The sequence below is a fragment of the Peromyscus maniculatus genome, chromosome 2 (assembly GCF_049852395.1).
Source record: "Peromyscus maniculatus bairdii isolate BWxNUB_F1_BW_parent chromosome 2, HU_Pman_BW_mat_3.1, whole genome shotgun sequence".
NCBI classification, from domain to species: Eukaryota; Metazoa; Chordata; class Mammalia; order Rodentia; family Cricetidae; genus Peromyscus; species Peromyscus maniculatus.
In genome coordinates this window covers 124,578,951-124,597,699 of record NC_134853.1, presented here as the reverse complement: position 1 = coordinate 124,597,699, position 18,749 = coordinate 124,578,951, and the positions used below count along the sequence as shown (strand labels likewise).

Sequence of the window (18,749 nt, the reverse complement as noted above, 5' to 3'; positions counted from 1 at the left end):
GAACTTGACATTAGAGTCATCTATCTGAGAAGAGCAAGCCTAGTCTGAGAAATTCCCACCAGATCAGCCTTTGAGCAAGCCTATGGGGTATTTTCTTGATTGAAGATTGATATGTGAGAACCCAACTCACTGTGAGTAATGCTAACCCTGGGATGGTGGTCATGGGTGCTGTAAAAAAAGTAGGCTGAGGAAATCATAGAGAACAAGCTAGTAAGCAGCACTCCTGTGTGGACTATGTTTCTTGTTCTGCCTCTAGGTTCCTGCCTTGAATTCCTGCCCTGACTTCCTTAGATGATGGACTGTGAGCTGTAAAGTGAAATAAACTCTTTGCTCCTCAAGAGTGCTTATGGTCACGGCATTTTATCACAGCAACAGAAACCTTAACTAAGATAAGTGGCTACCTTCTTCAACTAAGCACTTGCTATATACATAGAATGAAAGAATTGGGACAAGCATAGGGTCAAATCCAAGCTTTGTGAATGAACATTCATGTGAGCTTGAGAAAATTGCTTCCCTCGCCGGACCTTGGTATCCTTATCTATAAATCAGTTACATAATGCCAGGACAAAAGGGTGTTTTGAAAATTAAACTGTAGCAACCCCCTTGGGCATGCAGACACAATACCTCACACCTAGCAAGCACTCAGCAGAAATTAGTGTGGCGTTCACTCTTCCTCCTTTTCTCTTGAGCATCCAAATGCTCAGATTCCAGCATAAACCTCAGTGTAAGCACATGTCGGGTGGATGGGTTGCTCCTAGCCAGGTAATGTCTGAACTGAAGTCTCCATCCCAGTATCACAACTGGCTCCTTCATGAGCCTCTCACCCACTGTGCTCATCACCACACGATTTCACCATGAGCGTTTAATATTTTTTTATATAAAAAGAAAGATTATTCTCAATGATGCATGCGATAAATATTCAGGCTTTAAACCTTTTAGAAATATTAAAGATTTTACCGCTCAGTGTTTGACAGACTTGATTAATCCCTTCCACACAGAAATATTCAGGAGGATAGCTGTGGTTGGGTTTTAAAGCTCCGAGAGTGTTCTTTGATAAAGGCAAAGAAAAGGTAAAGGGCTTTTAAAAAGAGTGAGCGATTCTCCTGCCACACAGAATAGACAAAGAATTTGAAGCCCCAGAATGCTGCGCAGTGTGGCAGCGAGCTGGAAGACGGGGTGGGGGTTGGGTGCAGCAGAGCCGTGTTTTAAAACCTTTCTCCTTCACAGGAGTTTTCCACACATCCAGCTGGACCATAGGATGAGAAGCTAAGGGATTTCTTCTCCACTGGGTTCCAAATGGATGTTGTGGGAAAGGGTGAGGGGGCAGGGCCAGCCAGGGCAGCAGAGACTTCAGAGAGAAATGAAATAGAGAGTCCACTGCCTGCCTCCTTCCTGTACTTCGGTCCACAGTGCGCTACCTGCATACATCTCTCTAGTCCTCAGCTAAAAAAAATTATTCATGACTTAATTTTTTCAGTTTGTTTTTTCTTATCACAATTATTAGCACATACTAATTGCACAAATTTATAGGATTCACTGTGATATTGCCAAACACACGTGTGTCATGCACCCATCATAGCCATCTATCTACCTTTCTCTCTTCCTCTCCTTCCCAGCATGCTTTCTGATCCTTACTGGTCCACCTTCTATGTTCAGACCAGGGCATTTCCCCTCACTTTTTATCGATCCCCTCTAAAGAATAGGAATAAATTTTGACTACTTTTTCTCCATTAGCATCCACCTAGCTTTTGTATATAATACGTATCTATTACTTAGAGAGTTGTGTTTAATGAATACAACTCTCTGAACAAAATAAATAAATAAATTTGGTTTAATAACTGCATTTCTCTAATGATGCAAGGTAGTACAAACACTCCTACTTAAGGGTGATGCTTTACAAATTGGCTAGCAGAGTCTATGCTCTCCATGGTAGGCTAGAAAAGAAATTATCTCAGAGGCTTAAACAACTGTCCCTTCAAGTCCAGCTCAAACCTCCTGCAGTGAATAGTGTGTGCCCTCACTCACAGATCAGCTGGGAATGGCTTCCAGCTTGGCTTCATTGCCCAGGGAAGGTGGCTTGCCTACTTCCTAGTAGGTACCTTTGATGAAGAAAAGGGGCGGGGCATGGAGAAAAAAGGTAAGTACCCCAAAGCCAGCACTTTGTTCCTTGGTAATGTTAGCCAAAGCTTTGAGAACGAGTGGCATATCCCCCAAGCTAAATGCTCAAGGATGATGACAAGGGAGAGCTGGGAAGGATACAGTGCATACCGTGCTACAGTGTGAATTCATCTGTGAATTTCCACTGTGATGCCAGACGAAATGCCGGCTCCTTCAGCCAGCCACCTCCACAAGCCTCTTTGTACCCCCACCTGCTCTGAGCTTTTCTTTGCCACCCAGGTCCATCTGCAACCCCAGCCCCTGTTCTATTTTTATGAGAGCATTTCCCCAACAGGAAACACCAACATATCTGCCATGAGATATTATGGGGGCAAAGGTGTAATTCAATTACGTGACTTAATCAATTCAAATGGCTAATGTACAAGAATCTCAGGATGTCATCCAGCTTTCAACTGAGGGGGAATAATTGTTCCATAATTTCTTAATTCTCCCACAAGACAGTTTAAATTAAAGGATGTCAATTTGCAAAGCCAGGCTGCATTGTATTCTTAAATTGGGCCTGAAATAGCCACACGAAGCAGGGTAATAAGGCCAAGAGCACTGCCCAGAGTGCCTGGTGCTGTGCAAAATTGTTTAATACGGTCAGCCCCTTTAATCTTCATATCTACTGATGCAGAAAGCAGCATATTTCTGTCACTTATGATAAGAAACATTACTTTTTAAATTCCTTGGTGAGGTCTACAGATCTTAGGCAGCCAAGATAGTAGGACTTGCTATTTCTGTTCCTGTGAACATTTCCTTTTCCCCTCAAATTGGTTTTATTCTAATCCATTTAGTTTCCAATCTAAGTGAGAGACAAGTAACCTGAATGGAGCCACATGGGAGAACAAAGGCATGCACCTCACAGTTCTCACTCCTGCTGCCTACTATCTCAGTCGATAGTCAGTGATTAAACAAATGAGAGCCCTGATACGTTAACTCTGCAGCCAACAGTGCATTCCAGAAAGAGAGAGAACAGAGAAAAACAAAATTAGAGAGTGCCAGGGGCCAAAAGGTGATTTGAAATATTTTTATGAAAGAAACAAGTATTGTACTCACAAGTATCCTAAAAACTGGTTTAGTCAGTGTGTCCAAGCTGCACAGGGTGAAGCTAGGGGAGGCGAGTCCCCAGGATCTGGATGGAAGGGAATTCAATGAAACTCTTCTGAGATTGCCAGGGCCACAAGTCAGGAATCATGGAGAAAGGGCAGAGAGCAGCTGCAATGAAAGAAATCCATGTCAGTTTTGAGAGCAGACTACAGAGGAGAAGCGAGGACCAGGGTTGAGCTAGTCACAGCAACAGAGCTTGTAGTACATGCTTGGGGAGGGAGGAAGCCTGTTGTCCAAATAGGAAGTGTGTACAGGTTGCTGAGCCTTGGGAACTGCACTGGGATTAAGGAAAGGGCTGGACTATGTGGAAAACACATGAAACCTCAAATGTTCGTCAACATCTATTTCAAGATTCTAGACTGGGTGATACACATATAAGCCAAACCCCCAAAACTACACATTGTACACTTTTTACTTCATGAGTCTATCTGTGGGAGTAATAAGTAATACACTGAGGTGAAGCAAAGATTAAAGAAGGTGTATATTTGGGGAGTGGAGAGATGATTCATCAGTTAAGAGTGTGAATGCACTTGCAGAAGACCTGAATTTGGTTCTCAGCACTGAGATGGAGCAGGGGGGGCGGGGGGAACGCACAACCACATGCAACTCCAGATGCAGGGCATCCAAAAACCCTCTTCTGAACTCTGTGGGCACCTGCCCTCACATACACATACTAACATACACATGTACAAATAATTTGAAAATAATAAACCACATTTTAAATGCATGTTTTAAATCTTGGCAGATGTTGCCAACTGACCAACTTCAATTGTTGTAATTGTATCCTCTCTTCAGCAAATGTGAAAGGACTGGTCCATATGCACAAACAGCCAGATTTGAACTCCATTTGTGAGAAGACAGGAGATAGAAGCTACAACTATGATAATACTTATGTTACTATTTCATGAATGTTAGCAGCATTTTAAGTGCAGGTTGTAGTTATTATAGGTATTAATCTATTTGTTAATTAATAGTAAACCACTGGTAGGGTTATTATTATTATTATACAGATAAAGAGACAGAAACAAAGATAATGTAGAACACACGTCTGTGGTCACAGCTGTTAAAGAGCGAAAATTCCAGTCCTAGCATCCGGGGTCCTTATTCCAAGCTGTATGTCTTTACTGACAGCTCTTACTCCAAATGATGATGTATTATTTGATGATGTGTGCTCTAACAGGTTCACATGGATAGGAAACCAGGGGAGGGGGATGTATAAGAAACGGAACAGGAAGCCAGCTCTTTCCATCTTGATGAAAGGACACATAGGTTAGCAAGTGGAATTTTGAAATACTGGGCTAAAGGGAATGATAACCAAACCCCAAAAAAGAACGTGTCAACATATTAACACATTTTTCTTACTTTTTGTTCTACATACTTTATGAGAAAAAAAATGATTCTACAAACACTGACAATATATTTAAAGGATGAGCTACAAAAATGAAAGTGTGGTGTGACCAAAAGAACCTGGCTCTAGGTCTCAGCCCATGGTCTACCATTCCTTAGCCTAGTGACCTTAGAACAGTGGCCTCAGTTCTCTGAACCTCATTATGTCAATGAAAAAAAGTGAGTTTACAACCTCAGGAAATTTTTATGACAACTAAATATGAATAGGGCCTGCCACTCAATGGGCATCATGATCTGTAAACAGCTCCTGCCTCTCTGCTTGATCTCATTCGTTCCCATACAGATGCCCCACTTCAATCAAATTGGTCTATTTGCTTTTATTAAACATGATGAAATTCTTCAGTCAGCTTGCATTTCTGCATCCTGTTCTTTTTTTTTTTTTTGCTGCAATAATCATTTTGTTTCCCCAAATCTTCTGTATATGGATTCTTCCCTGAAGCCATTCAAGTCTACATTAACTGTCACTACTCTACAGGGTTCCTTTGCCACTGACCTCAGATGTACACTCCTCTATCTCTGAATTCCATAGTGCCACTGGATGCCAGCACTATTCAAAAGTTAGTTACCACAATGCCAGCAGTTTATACATGCTTACCTGTGTAGCAGGCACTGTTCTCAATACTTCATACACTTTGTATCTCACTTAAACTTTTCCACAAATGTCATGTCTAGACACAGGCATGCATGACTGTCACTACTTGCACATCTTCTCGGTGTGGCTGGACTGAAGGCCCTTTAAGGCAGAGACTAGGAGCATGATGTTTAAAATGTAGCCTTTAGAGTAAACGAATTTTGGTTCCTATTGATGCTGACTCCAGTGCCTCTGCTATTTAGCAAGTTACCCAACTTTGCATGAGTTTCCTTTCTGAAAGGGGATGCTTATAATGCCTATTTCCAAATGTCATCAGAAGGCTCAGATTACAGATAAGAGAATCTAAAACAGTGCCAGACTGATGGGGATCTTGGTGAGTGTCAGCCCATATCATTATCATTTTTTATAAAAAAAAAAATGCAAAGGCATGATTGACTCAGCCATAATGTTCTGCCCCTGTGATGGTTGAAAGTGAGGAAGACTGAGTAGAAGCTACACCTTTGGAAATTTGCTGTTTTCCCAGGTTGATAAGTGTGCTACAATACTCTCTTCCGTGCTGGGTAGTGGCGGTTAGCTGCAGGCCCTCGTCAACCATGGGATTAGAAGAACAACAACCTGAAATCTACCAAGGTACTGAATTTCCAAGACAGGTTGTTTGGTGAATGGGTAAGTTGAGTGCATTTTCCACTGTGAATGACTTGGCTGGACTGTCAACACCCTGTAGGTCTAACAGGTTTTCTAACAGGTTTTCATCTCAGCTTGCACATGTTACAGCCTCTGCCAGAAGTACCTTCTCCCACTGTTTGCATCTTTCCACCATGAACAGTGAAGAAGTCAAGCTCTAGGGCTCCAAGATCCAGCCCCAACAGATCCGGGCTTGGTGGTCCCTTTTCCAGAAAGCCTTGCCTCCACTGTGCCCTCTACTATCCTTGATTTTTGTTGTTGCTTTTGCAACAGGGCCTTAACACTATGTGGCCATGGCTGGCCTGGAATTTACTATATCGACCAAGACCAAGTTGTCCTCAAACTCCCAGAGATCTGCCCATCTATGCCTCCCGAGGGCTGGGAATAAAGCTGTGCACCTCTGTACCTGGCGTTGTCTTTGAACCCAATTCTCTTGCACTGATGCCCCATGTGTTATAGTTCCTTGCTGCAATTCTTATGCAACACCAAGTTCCCTGAAAATAGAGACTTGTCTTAATCATCAATCCCTGATACCTCACACAGCACTGACATAAGTGGGTGTCACTAAATGTCTATTAACTGAGTAAGCCAATGAACTAAAAATAGATGAGTGAATGAGCAAAGAGGGAAAGCCACCAAATCATAACTTACGACTAGATAATTCATGGAAAAGTCATTCAATCTGACAATCAAAGCATAAGAAAGAAACTGTACGAAAGTGAAATGCTTTATAAAAATAGATGGCCGGGCTCTGCAAGGGACCAGTTGTATTCCTAGCAGCCATACATTCCCACATCATGCTGCCAAGCTATTGAAGCTTTAGCAATAACCATTTTGAAATGCTAGATTCACCACCGATTCTTAAACTCAGGATATTGACAGACACACTGTTTGGCTGCTCAGAAAGAAGCAGAGCATTATGGAGGGAAAGTAATAATTAACTCATAAGGAGCGGGGCAAGTAAACATTCTATTAAGAGGGGAAAAATTCCAAATGAATATAATCTCCTTCCATTACATTATAAGCATTAAAATTAATAGTGTTGGCTTTTCTGTGGCTTGGATAGTCATTGTATTTAACAAGCTGAAGTTAACTTCACAGGAAAAAAAAATAAATTAAATGTACCGGTGTCTCAGGAAACTTCATTTTCTGAGTGAATAGCCAAGTTGATGCACATCACCAGAATGTCTGACAATCAGTTTTCCATACTGGTGTGTTCTAAATGGGAAAGGAAACCAACTCTTCATTTAAATTATATTGCAAATCACTTCTTGCCTGCTGAATGGCATTCAGCTGCAGTAGGTGGCTTTCACCGTAGGGCCCAAGCCAAGACACTGGATGATTAATGCTAATTTGAAATGTTTTCTTGGGTGGGGGTGGGGATGGGTACGTTATCTTGGTGCAGAAGAGGCTGAGGAAATTTTATGGTGGGTGACTGACTCAAAGGCCAACAGCATATTTACCATCAGATAAAAATGCACATTCACAAACATACCAAGACAAGTCAATTATTCCCCCATTCACTGCTCCCCGGGTCCTTTGTGGAAAGAAACCTATTTATACTTCCCATCAAATGGATACACAGAGTCATAGTAAACAAGCCCCCGGTCCCTCTGTTCTATATTTTATTTCCCAGGGCACCTTCCATTGTGGAAGCCATTAGTTTTGGTCTTTTTGTTCCCGATTTATCAAGACAGACATTCTGCTAGCCAGGTCAGTTTTACTTCCAGATTCCAAACAGTTCAGAGACACAGGGTTTGGCTGTGTGAAGGGAAACAAAGCAACAAAACGCACTTTGTAATCCTTTGGCCAGAGTGACTGAGGATCTGGAGTGATAATGTCATAGACATAGGCAGTTCATAAAAGCTTATTGCTTCCTACACAACGTAATCCAATCAGATCATGCAAAAATAAGGAAATTAATCTGAACTAATATGTACCAAAAATATAATTTAACCCCAGCCATCATACATCACTTCTGAAATCAACATATTCTTTGCAAAGAAAAGAATCCTCCTTGTGGGTCACAGATGTGAGTAGATTCTTCACTTCATTGTTTGTTAGCAGCTTGCTCCTGACAGCCTTCCCCACATTGCATGCTCTCTCCGTACTTGGGCATCCATGGCAGGGTATGCTGTTGAGGGCATCGGAACTCCCACGGTCTGCCACAGAAGCCAAGCTCTCTTCTCTGTGATGTCCTGGCTATGTTCACTCCCCTTGCTGAGCTCCAGTTTCCTACTGTGCAAGACTGTCATGTGGATTTGGGGTAAACTACCCAAGCCACAGAATGCCTGTCATAAGCAGACACTCTATAATTGAGAGCTATTATTGCAATGTCCTTAAAATGAAGCCTGTTTCTGCACTTATCAGTGTTTTTCTACCATGCTGCCCTGATGATCAGTGAGTAGTGCTTGAGATATTGGTTATCAGTACATCTAATGGGCTAATTTATATATGCATAAATAGCCCTGTGCCATAAGTACACATTTTCTGTTATGTGTGTTTAAATCAATGTACTTCAATAGCTGAAAGCTCATTTCCATGTGGGGCTTTGACCTTTAAAATTACTGAATGTGCTGCTCAAGTGACAGGATCCTTTCTGTACCCGACACTGATTTGCAAAATTAGATGTCCAGAAGGCTAAAACATAATTTTTGAGAACAAGACAACAGTCTAACAAGCCTGGGAATATGCCATTAACCCTGAACATAGCGTAGTCTTGTTGATTATCAAGGGACTAGACTTCTGCCTCGGCAGTATGCAAAGCAGGTCACACCTTTAGTCAAGACAGCCACAGACAAGCTTGGAGAGGAGGCCCAAAGCCCAGTGGCTCCCTGAGGCTGCACGTCCAGTGGAGTCTGTTCTCAAGTTGACTGCATGCACATTGACGTTACTTTGGAACAATTTCAAATTGCTCTAACCCCGACCTTGGAAATTACAGTCTTTGTGGGTGGAGCTTGCATAGGGGACATTTTTTTCTGCAAACTCTCCAACTATCACATGATAGTTGGGGTTATAGACAAAGTCTAAGAGTAGACTTCCTCCTAAAAAGGCTGAGAGGTATGGACGAATCACCCAGAAAAACAGGATAGGAAAGGGGAAAGAAAAGATTAGAACAGGAAGAATGGGAAGGAATTTTGATCAAAGAGAACGGGTAAGTCATACTTAGGACAAGAGTGTGCCTTGGAAGATATGGGAGATTTGAGCCAGAGTTCTCTGGAGGATCTTGCAGATATACCTTGAGTTATAGAAACAGAAACAGAGTAGGCCAGCTCCTGGGACAGGTAAAACTTAACAGAACTCATGGTGTGCATACCACCTCTGCAAACTTTGAAGGCTCTTAGGGAAGGTGGTGGCTCCTGGGAAGGGATGCGGACAAACTGAGGAAGGAGTTACTACAGTTGCCAGGTCTATGGTCCCACGTTTTCACCTCTGACACTCCACCACAGTACCTGCCTCCAGGCCTTTCTGTGCTTTCCTTTTTTTCTCCCTGAAAAGCCCTTTCCTCCCCTGCCATGGAAACATCATCAAATGTCACCTCCAAATAAGTCATACATGAGTTCCCCTGGAACAATTAATGGCTCCTTTGTTTAGCCAATGTTATTTCTCTCAGACTCTCAGTGAATTCTGCCTCGTCCATCTCATTACACCATGTTAAATGCCAGGCACCTACACGCTCTCTTCCAGGTGTTATTCTCCGTTTTCACAGTTGATCTTTGCAACAATGCTCAACATACAATATGGATGTGGGAACTTTTTTTTAGAGCCTGTAGCCCTGCAGTAGACATCTGGTGCCTGATTCTTGCCAACACCCCTTTTTGTGTAATGGGAGAACTCTGTCACCCAGTACCTCCTGCAGGATTGTGGAAAGAGCTATCAATCACAATGACTAGTCAATGTCTGCTGGCTTTAGGGGTTGACATGTGTCCTGGTTAGTTTTTTCAACCTGATACATTCTTGAGTTATGTGGGAAGAGGAACCTTAACTGAGAAAATGCCTCCATCAGATGGCCTGTAGGCAAGACAGTAGGGCATTTTCTTGATTGATGGTTGATGTAGAAGGGCCAAGCCCATTGAGGGCTGTGCCATCCCTGGACAGGTGGTCCTGGATGGTGTAAGGAAGCAGGTTGAGCAAGCCATGGAGAGTATGCCAGTAAACAGTGTTCCTCCACGGTCTCTGCTTCAGTTCCTGCCTCCAGGTTCCTGCCTTGCATTCTTGCCCAGGCTCTCCTTCATGATGGATGACAACTGTAAGACGAAATAAATTCTTTCCTCCTCAAGTTGTTTTTGGTTATAGTGTTTGACCACAGCTATAGAAACCAAACTAGGACAATATGTGAACCACGAGGTACCAATAAAAGTTCTTCTATGAACGCTGAAGAGAAGGGACTCTGTACCTTGGGGATCAAGACCTATAAAGACTTTACCTTAGAACTGCTAAAATTATTATATTTGTTACAAGGATACAGCATCCATGGCAGGAATAAACAGGGATAACAGTTAGCAGAGAAAGCTAGAATCAATAGATGACTAGGGAGAATGACCCAGAAAAGTCACATTAGCACCTGGCTATAATTTGGTTTTTAACCAGCACTCTAAGACTGCCTAGCTGCACATGCCAATAAAGTCATGGCTTTGCTTACATTAATTCGATCCCTGCCCCTGTCAATGCAAGTTATCTGGACCAACTCAATCATATTATAATAATGACTCTGATAAAATGCCCTTGTCATTTCAAAGATACATTTGATTGTGATATTAAGAAGTCAGTGATGCAAAGAATATGTTTGTTTTAAAACAATGGTTCCAAGATTGTTTAATATGCTCTAAGGGATCTGTAGAATAGTGAAATTAGAGATAAATGAAAGAGAAGTACCTGGGGCTCAGTCTTGCTTTTTAAGCAAAGGCAACTGTCATTATTCTGTTTTATATACTGAGATTTTATGTATAACTAGTTTTTAAAGGAGGCCCTATTCCTTTTAAAAAGGTGTTAGACTGATATATTAAAATAAAATAGAATTATATTTTTAATAAAAAACTTTCTGCATGTAGAAGATAGGCTCAAAATTGCTGTGTGGAATGATTCATCTGTGAGGGATCTGGGAACTGGGGAGTTTGCAATTGAACAGGCTGCTAGAGACATTAGACCAAGGGAGACAAACACTGTCCGTGGAACCTGTAGGGAGGGCATCTTTGTCCCCAGACTCTGTGGCAGGCAATAGCCTCAAATACATGCTGAATATGTGAGAAGAAAGTTCTGCTTGGAGAACAAGACAAGTTTCTTAGCTGAGCAGACTCAGGAAAGCCAACCATGGAGACCATGCCCTCAGAATGGGTTACAAATAATAGCTTTAAGTTCCAAGTCCAAGTCACACTGAACTCTCTGGCTTCCCCATGCCCCATGCCTAGTCCTGATCTTCTCAGCTACCTTCCCATAATGCTAGCCTGGTTCCTCCCACTTCATTTATTTTTAGGACTCATTTCCTCTGAGGGGACATTTCAGGACTCCCCTCCTCTACTTACCCTTCTCTCTCAGGCCTCCCCATGGTCACCATGCTGAACTTTCTCCAGTACAATATGGCTGAATCATTTCCCTGCTTCTGCAAGCAAATGAAGTTCAGTCCACACCCCATGACCTGATGGGGACATATCCTGCCATCACTTCCTGTCTCAAAAGCTACAGTGCCAAGCAAAGACCTATCTCATTGCTCTGTGCTTCACAAATGTCCTCTCCCTCCTGTGGCACATGGGGTCAGCCTGGCCTCAGGGCCACTATGCTACACCACAGTTTTGAAAACTTGGCAGACTGAAATTACCAGGGGATCTAGCTGAGATGCAGTGTACTAACTGAGTGACTCTGAGGTACAGAGGAGATTCTGTAGCTTGTTGGCCAAGCACTAAACTGGGGCTTGAGAGGAAGGCGGTGGAGAACCCCCGAGTGCCCACCCCATGCTCATGCGCTGCAGTGGGAAAGGCACCTCCCAGGCCTGTGCCTGAAGTCAGTTGATAATGATAATAGTAATTAGTGTATATGGAGTCCTTAAGATGACCCAGGCTCTGCTCTAAGTGCTTTCATTTATTAACCCATCCAATCAGCAGAGACCTTGAAAGTAAATCACTCTTAGTGTTCTGAAGCCCAGGGGAATAACTTAGCCAGGCCACACAGCAGGTATCATGTAGAGGTGGCCTTAAACTCAGGCAGGTCATCCCTGAAACCTCCATTTTTCCCTTGATGCTCCTCTCAATGATTAGCAATTGACAGTGTATCTGCAGTGCTTCTGAAGATGCCCCTTTCCCCCATCTGAACCCAAATGATACCTTGAGAGGATGAAGCACTTGCTGTCAGTCCTCACTAGCTGGTAATTCCCTTAATACTAGGATCCTGTCTGTGGACCCAAACGCCGGGTACCTTTGTAAAAATCACAGGTTTCTGAGTGGATGAAAGTACAGACATGTTCCTGGAACTGAAATTTTAGGCAGTTGTGAGCCTCCTAACACAAGTTCTGGGAATATTCAGGCCATTTCTCCAGCCTATCCCAAAGGACTTCTGACCCTGACTTCATTTCCATCCTGAGGAATATAAAATTAAGAGCAAAGTCAGTGATAAACAGCCCAAAGACAGCATAGACAGAGGACTCAGGTAAATGGCATTTAGAGTAGGGCCAGGATCCAATAGAGAGGGCATTTGGTTCTGGAGTATTGGAACCAAATGTGGCAGTGAGGTAGGGGTGTGCTATTTCATGCAGGGTAGTCAAAGCAGGCCTCTCTTAGGGAGCTGTAGCTCATGTTGAGACCACAGGATAGTGAATAGCCAGCAAAGGGTATTGCAGACCGAAGGACTCTTCACACACAAATCAAGCCCCTGCTCTCAGAGAAGGTGTAGCATGTTGAAAACAGTCGTGTAGGCATAGGAACTCAGGGCACATAGGACCTGCTGTCCACAGGGTAGCCTGGGTCTCAAATCTTAGTACAAGAGGAAGACTCTAGAAATGTTTAAGCTGTCATATCTCGTCTGCCTAAACATCCCTCTGGCTGCTCTGTGGATAAAGGTTCTTAAGAGCAATGGGGAAAGGTAAAGGGTCAGCGTTCAGGGGTCAGGTCCCTATACAAAATGGAATGACACCCAAGAGCTTGTAGGGTAGGACAGGGAGGGAAAACAGTCAAAATTTAAAACCTGATCAGACAACAAGCCTGCAGGGCAGGATTTAAGGCAGAATGCATGCCAGTGTAGCTAATCACAGAATGTGCAGCTAATTGCAGAGTGTGCTGCAATGCAGACTTCCTGCCTCCTCTAAATGTTCACACAAAGGCTTGCTATGTTCTCACCTTCACCAGAAGTGCTGAGTGTCATTCCAAGAAGAAATATGAAAAACACAGTGGCCCTTTGAAAGTAGGGGCTGGGAGAGATAATGATGAGCTGTTTTTCTTTTATTAAAAAAAGTAAGTGGTTTTGAAATGACAGGTCTATGGATGGCTACCAGTAACAAGAGCCCACATTTGCAGGTGCCAGTGAGCCGGATCCAGTTATCCCAAGCATGATGCACATCTATTCATTCATCCACACAGAGACCTTTGATGCTCCCACCATCCCACCATCACAGATGGACAGATGAGGAAGCCAGGAATGCACAAATAATTAGCCCAGGGTCACACAGCTGGTTAGTGTTAGAACCTCGGCACAGAAGGCAGGCTGGATATAGAATGTGGCCTTCATCCAAGTATCCTTACCTCAAGAAACTATGCAAAATAAGAAGTAAGCTCTGGCTAAGAAAACTATGAACTGCAATACATTCCTAGCATGACTCCTAGCATAAAATACTATGCCATGTATACTAATATGCATCACAGAAGAGGAGCTCATGGGGAACTCTGACATCCACTGCCACTGGAATGCAGCAAGGAATCAAAAGCACATAAAAACCATGCTCTGAACCAATGGAGTGTGTAAATGCTCTCCAGGCACAAGCTATCGTTAACACACTATCATTTTAAACAGATTTTTACACAATTTTGGAGTCTACTGAAGAGTACTAATACTCAGCACAATTACCCAAATCTTATTTTCCTAAAACAAGAGAAAGAACACTTCAGAAGGTAGCATTCATGAAACTCTACCTGTTACTGGCCCTAAAACATAATGTGTGGGTCAGCCAGGCTGATAACTAGCAGAAGGTAGGGCCTCTGAGACCTCATTCTTATTAGCATTCCAAGGTCAGTACCTATCACAAGCTGTGGGTTATCACAGGTTCAGTAGGATGGCAACTACCTTGAAATCCTTGCTTCCCAGAGTACTAGCTGTGTGATACCTTGGTGGTATCTCTTAATTTTTCTGTGCATCAGCATCTTCATTGGTAACCCAAGGTGAGATTACCTACCAGGCACCATCCTTCTGTATGCTTCAGGAGAGGTGGAAGGCCCCGAGTCAGTGTGTGCCTAGGACATACACCCAGGAATTGAAGTGGAGCTGCTCCTATTGCTGTTACTACATATTGGTAGATGGAATCTCAATAAGGCCAAATGCAGGATATAGAGAAATCAAGTTTTAACTGACTAGAAAGCGTGCTCCCTACTGGCTGGTTTTCATAGTGCTAGAAGGTACTATGCAGCCTGCTGGAGGAGAAAAGTTATCAGCAGTCTTACCCAACATTGGATCTTGTACACATCAGTAACAACATGCCAGTTAAACTGTACAATAGTGGCATGTCTATTTGGAGGTAACCAACTACTTTGTATTTGGATTGAAGGCCTATTCCACAGGAGGCAATGGCACACCTGCTAATCTGGTCAAAAGGTCATTGCAAGGGAGGACACAAATCATAGGGCGGAAACTGCTATTAAATGGTCATGTTGTGAAATTGCCTTCTAAATATTTATGTTTCTACTCGTAGTCTTGGTCACAGAAGTTTCTTTTTGCAGTGGGCAGCAGTCACTGCAGAGGCTCATACAGAGCAAAGTGCTGAGGATAATTGGCTGTCAGTGCTCAGCACTAAATGAATCATCTTCAACGATGCTCTTGCCAAGGTTCAAGGAATAAAGTGAAGGAAGAGGCAGAAAGAGTGTAAGAGCCAGAGGCAGTGAAATGCTGTCTTCTGGAAGTGATACGGTTATTGCACCCACAAACTCACACCAACAAGATGAAATGAAGGCTGTCGAAATTCCAGCATAGATGGGAGAAGAGCTCTATACGCCTCACGCCTTATTGAGGAGCTATGGACGGTTGACAGCTACTGCGAATCGTGCTTCTTTGGGAGTGTGTTCACTGCTACATTGCTCACACTCCAATGGATGGCCGGCCCTACTGATGTGCAAATATGGGCAGGATTAATTTGGAATTTTAGGTTATTTTAGAAGAATGAAGAGGAAGAAGATGAGAAGGACAGGGAAGAGAAATGGTAACGACATCAGAATCTACATGAAGTTGGGATGGACTCACATTGGGAGGAGGATACAGGTAGAGTTGAAGGAAAACACTGAGGGGTAGATATGATAATAACTCTTTGTATACATGCATAAAATCCTCAAAGAATAAATTAAGCAGTAACTGTGGACTGTATGAATAAAAACAAGACCAAACAAGTTACAGAGCACAAAAGGCTTAATATGAAAGCAGCCAGCTCTTTGATACATATTTTATGTAAAATATGTTCTTTGCCAGAAAACATTGAACAGAAATGACTTGATTGGGAAATTTGAGGGAGACTTCCAACTAAAAGGTTACCTTGACTAAGGGGACCATCTCTAGACCACATAAGCTTCACTAGTTATTAGATGTGTGATCCTAGGCAGGATTCTTGACATCTCTGGGTCTTAGTTCTCTCATCTCTAAGTTTCCCAGTTGTATTGAATGAGACAGTATAGACACATCCTTGGAGTGCCTACCTCAAAAAAACAAACAAAACAAAACAAGACAGAAAGTGGAAGTGGAGACAATCAAGAAAAGAGGCTAGCAGCAGCAGGAGGGGACAAGAGGTACCGGGGAATATAACCAAAATACATTATACACCTGAATGAAAATGCCACAATGAATCCTATTAGTGTGTATAATTAATAGATAAGGATAAAACCATTGAAGAAATGCCTGTTTCTGTAAGAGTTAGCTATTGTGATTATGCTATTGTTGCTGATAATTATTATTATTATTATTATTATTATTATTACTTTGCTGTTTTCCCTGTGTGTGAATTTAAGAGGAAATCAAGAATCTATTGAAAATATGTCAGTTGTGGGCTCTGGATTCCAAAGAGGAGAGAGCCATCCCCACCCTCATTGCTATGTAGTGCTGGGGCCATTCATAGATGCCTAAGAACTATAGGCAGGCTGTTTAATGACATGCAAAGAAAAAAAAACATGAAAGAGGAACTGTGATTTGATTTCCTGAAAGTTCCAGAAAATGAAAGACGAAGTATGGCACACGGTGTGTGGAAAGTGCTGTTCCATCCCTCCTGGCAATTAGTGCAGAAAGGAGACAGAGTGCAGCGTGCTGGCAGATCCAGGAGCTCCTTTGATGGAACAGAAAAGGATAATATATATTTTCACCTTCAGAAAGGTTAGGTAATTATAAATGTATTCTCCTTACTCATAATATTTTAAGCAAGTAATTGTTGCCCATGGGAAAATGTTTAATTATTTCTGACGAACAACTGTGGCCTAGAAACACTAGAACAAGGCAGGCAGAGCATAGAAACCTGGGCCTGGTTCTTAATTGTGTGGCAATCTTGCCTTTTCATTGTATGTGAGTAAAGTCTGCTATTGATTTTTCTCTCAATTGATTTCACAATTTTTTTTCTAGTTTAGCAACAGAGGGGCTCTCCAATTAGCTATCATATTCTGGACTCACTAGATTAGAGGCTGCCTCCTGCCTTGGTGACAGAAACCCCATCCCTTTCAAGGTTGGCTGCCCAGCCTAAGCTTTTTTTCTGGACACTTCAGCCTCCTCATAACTGGATCCCTGTCCTCCTTGGTCAGCACAGAGCAATATACAGCAAAACCATGTTTTATGCTACGGTCATCTGATTCCTTACGCAGTCCCATTGAGAGAGAGAAGAAGTAGAATGAACTGTAAGGAACAGAGCCTCCCACGACAACCCTGCCACCATCATCCTGAATTATACCCTGAACAACAGGTCCTGCAGGAAGAAAGGCTTTCAAGAGAAAATAACGGAATGGGGCTGAAGAGAGAACTCAGCATGGCATGACCTCGCCATTGGATCAGTGTGACCTGGCCTCCAGTCTCCTCCAACAATGCAATGACTATTGACCATTGTATCACAATCCCACACTACATATCCAGGGGAAAAAAAATTCCACAGGTTAAGGGTCTTTTCCAGGACAGAAGCTGAATGGAGACTTTGATGCATCTCATTTTTGAGCTTACTACCTTCAATAGCTGGGGCATTCCCATATTTTGTGAGATGGACTGATTTTGAGATAGGATGCAAAGACAGGGAAAATGATAGGGCACAGGAAAGGGAAAGAGCCCCTCCCCCAAGATCTAACTGATGCCTCTGACCAGCAGAAGAGCAAAGCCTCCCTGCAACTGCTGCAGGCCTTTCTCCCACCCAGCTGTAAAACTTCAGTTTTCTAAGAATTTCACCAGGAACTACATTTACAAGAGGACATGTACTAAAATGGGGCATGTAATCCTGTGAGTCCCAGGTTGACATTATCAGGTTATAACTCCAACCCAGGAGCCTCCAGAACCACCTTAGGCTCTCACTCATCAAATGAGAGAGAAAAAGAAAAAAAGATGTTTCTCAGCAACATTTTGAGATGTAACTTGAGAGCCACCAGCTTGGTGTATGTGGCTAATATTAAGACAATCCATTGTTTAGTCTTTCTTCAGCAGCCAAGTACTGGGTGTGTCTTTCTGAGTACCCCTTTTTCTCTTAACTTGCATGCTTAAAACCTATAATAAGATACATGTAATAAGATCCTAGCTCCGTGTCATATTAGCTAGTCCCGAAATTCTTTTCTACGTCAAAGCCACAAACAGAATCCTGGTTTAGCCTGAGTTGATGTCCCTAAAAGATTAGGGGAATGCTTCAGGCTGCTGGGGGAGCCAGCAGAAGCTGTGTCTCTGTCTCCTCGTTGCTGACAATGCCTAGGATGTAGAACCAGCTGATCTTTGATGCTTAGGGTACCCTACCCTTCCTCCCCGCCCCCCCCCCCCCCGTGTGTGTGTGTGTGTGTGTGTGTGTGTGTGTGTGTGTGTGTGTGTGTGTGTGTGTACTTTAATAAGACAGGAATTTAATCTTTCCACAACTATTACTTGCCACTTAGGGATAAGATAAGATTGTGATAGGTGCAGGGAATATAGGTATCAATTTACTCCAAAGCCTAACAACAAAACAAATAAACAGACAAAACAAAACCAACAAAAAAACAACTGGACAACATCTGCTTAGTGGTCTTATTAATCACATCACCAATACACGTGTTCTTTCACATGTGGAAATTTCAACTGCTTTTTATCCAGATCTCCCTGCTTCTGGAAGACATTCAAACACTGGCAGTTTCTTGCGAATGTGTGAATCTTATGCCTTTCTTTCCTTTGTAAAGTCTTAAATAGAGAATATGTGATTTTTTAAATTCTCATGAGATAGGAGTCATTTCCCAATTTCATCTAGGTGTGAAGTTTGTGTCCTAAACCAACAGCATGGAAATTGCTTTGGATTCTGGGGGAGCGAAATGAAGTGTGTGATCTAGTTTCATTGTTCAATTAGGAGGCCTTAGGAAATTCGCTTATTGTGTACCATTCTAGAACTCTATTTCTAAGGAACACAAAGAATTATAGCATTTGT

General features: G+C 42.6%; 1 protein-coding gene across 1 annotated transcript in view; it reads right to left on the bottom strand.

The window, feature by feature from the left end:
* Dab1 (DAB adaptor protein 1) overlaps window positions 1-18,749 on the bottom strand; it is a 1,137,674-nt gene that overhangs the window by 796,849 nt on the left and 322,076 nt on the right. The window contains exon 2 of the mRNA XM_042271518.2: window positions 3,217-3,375. The gene's annotated coding sequence lies outside the window, so the exon portion shown is untranslated. The remainder of the gene's footprint in view (window positions 1-3,216; window positions 3,376-18,749) is intronic.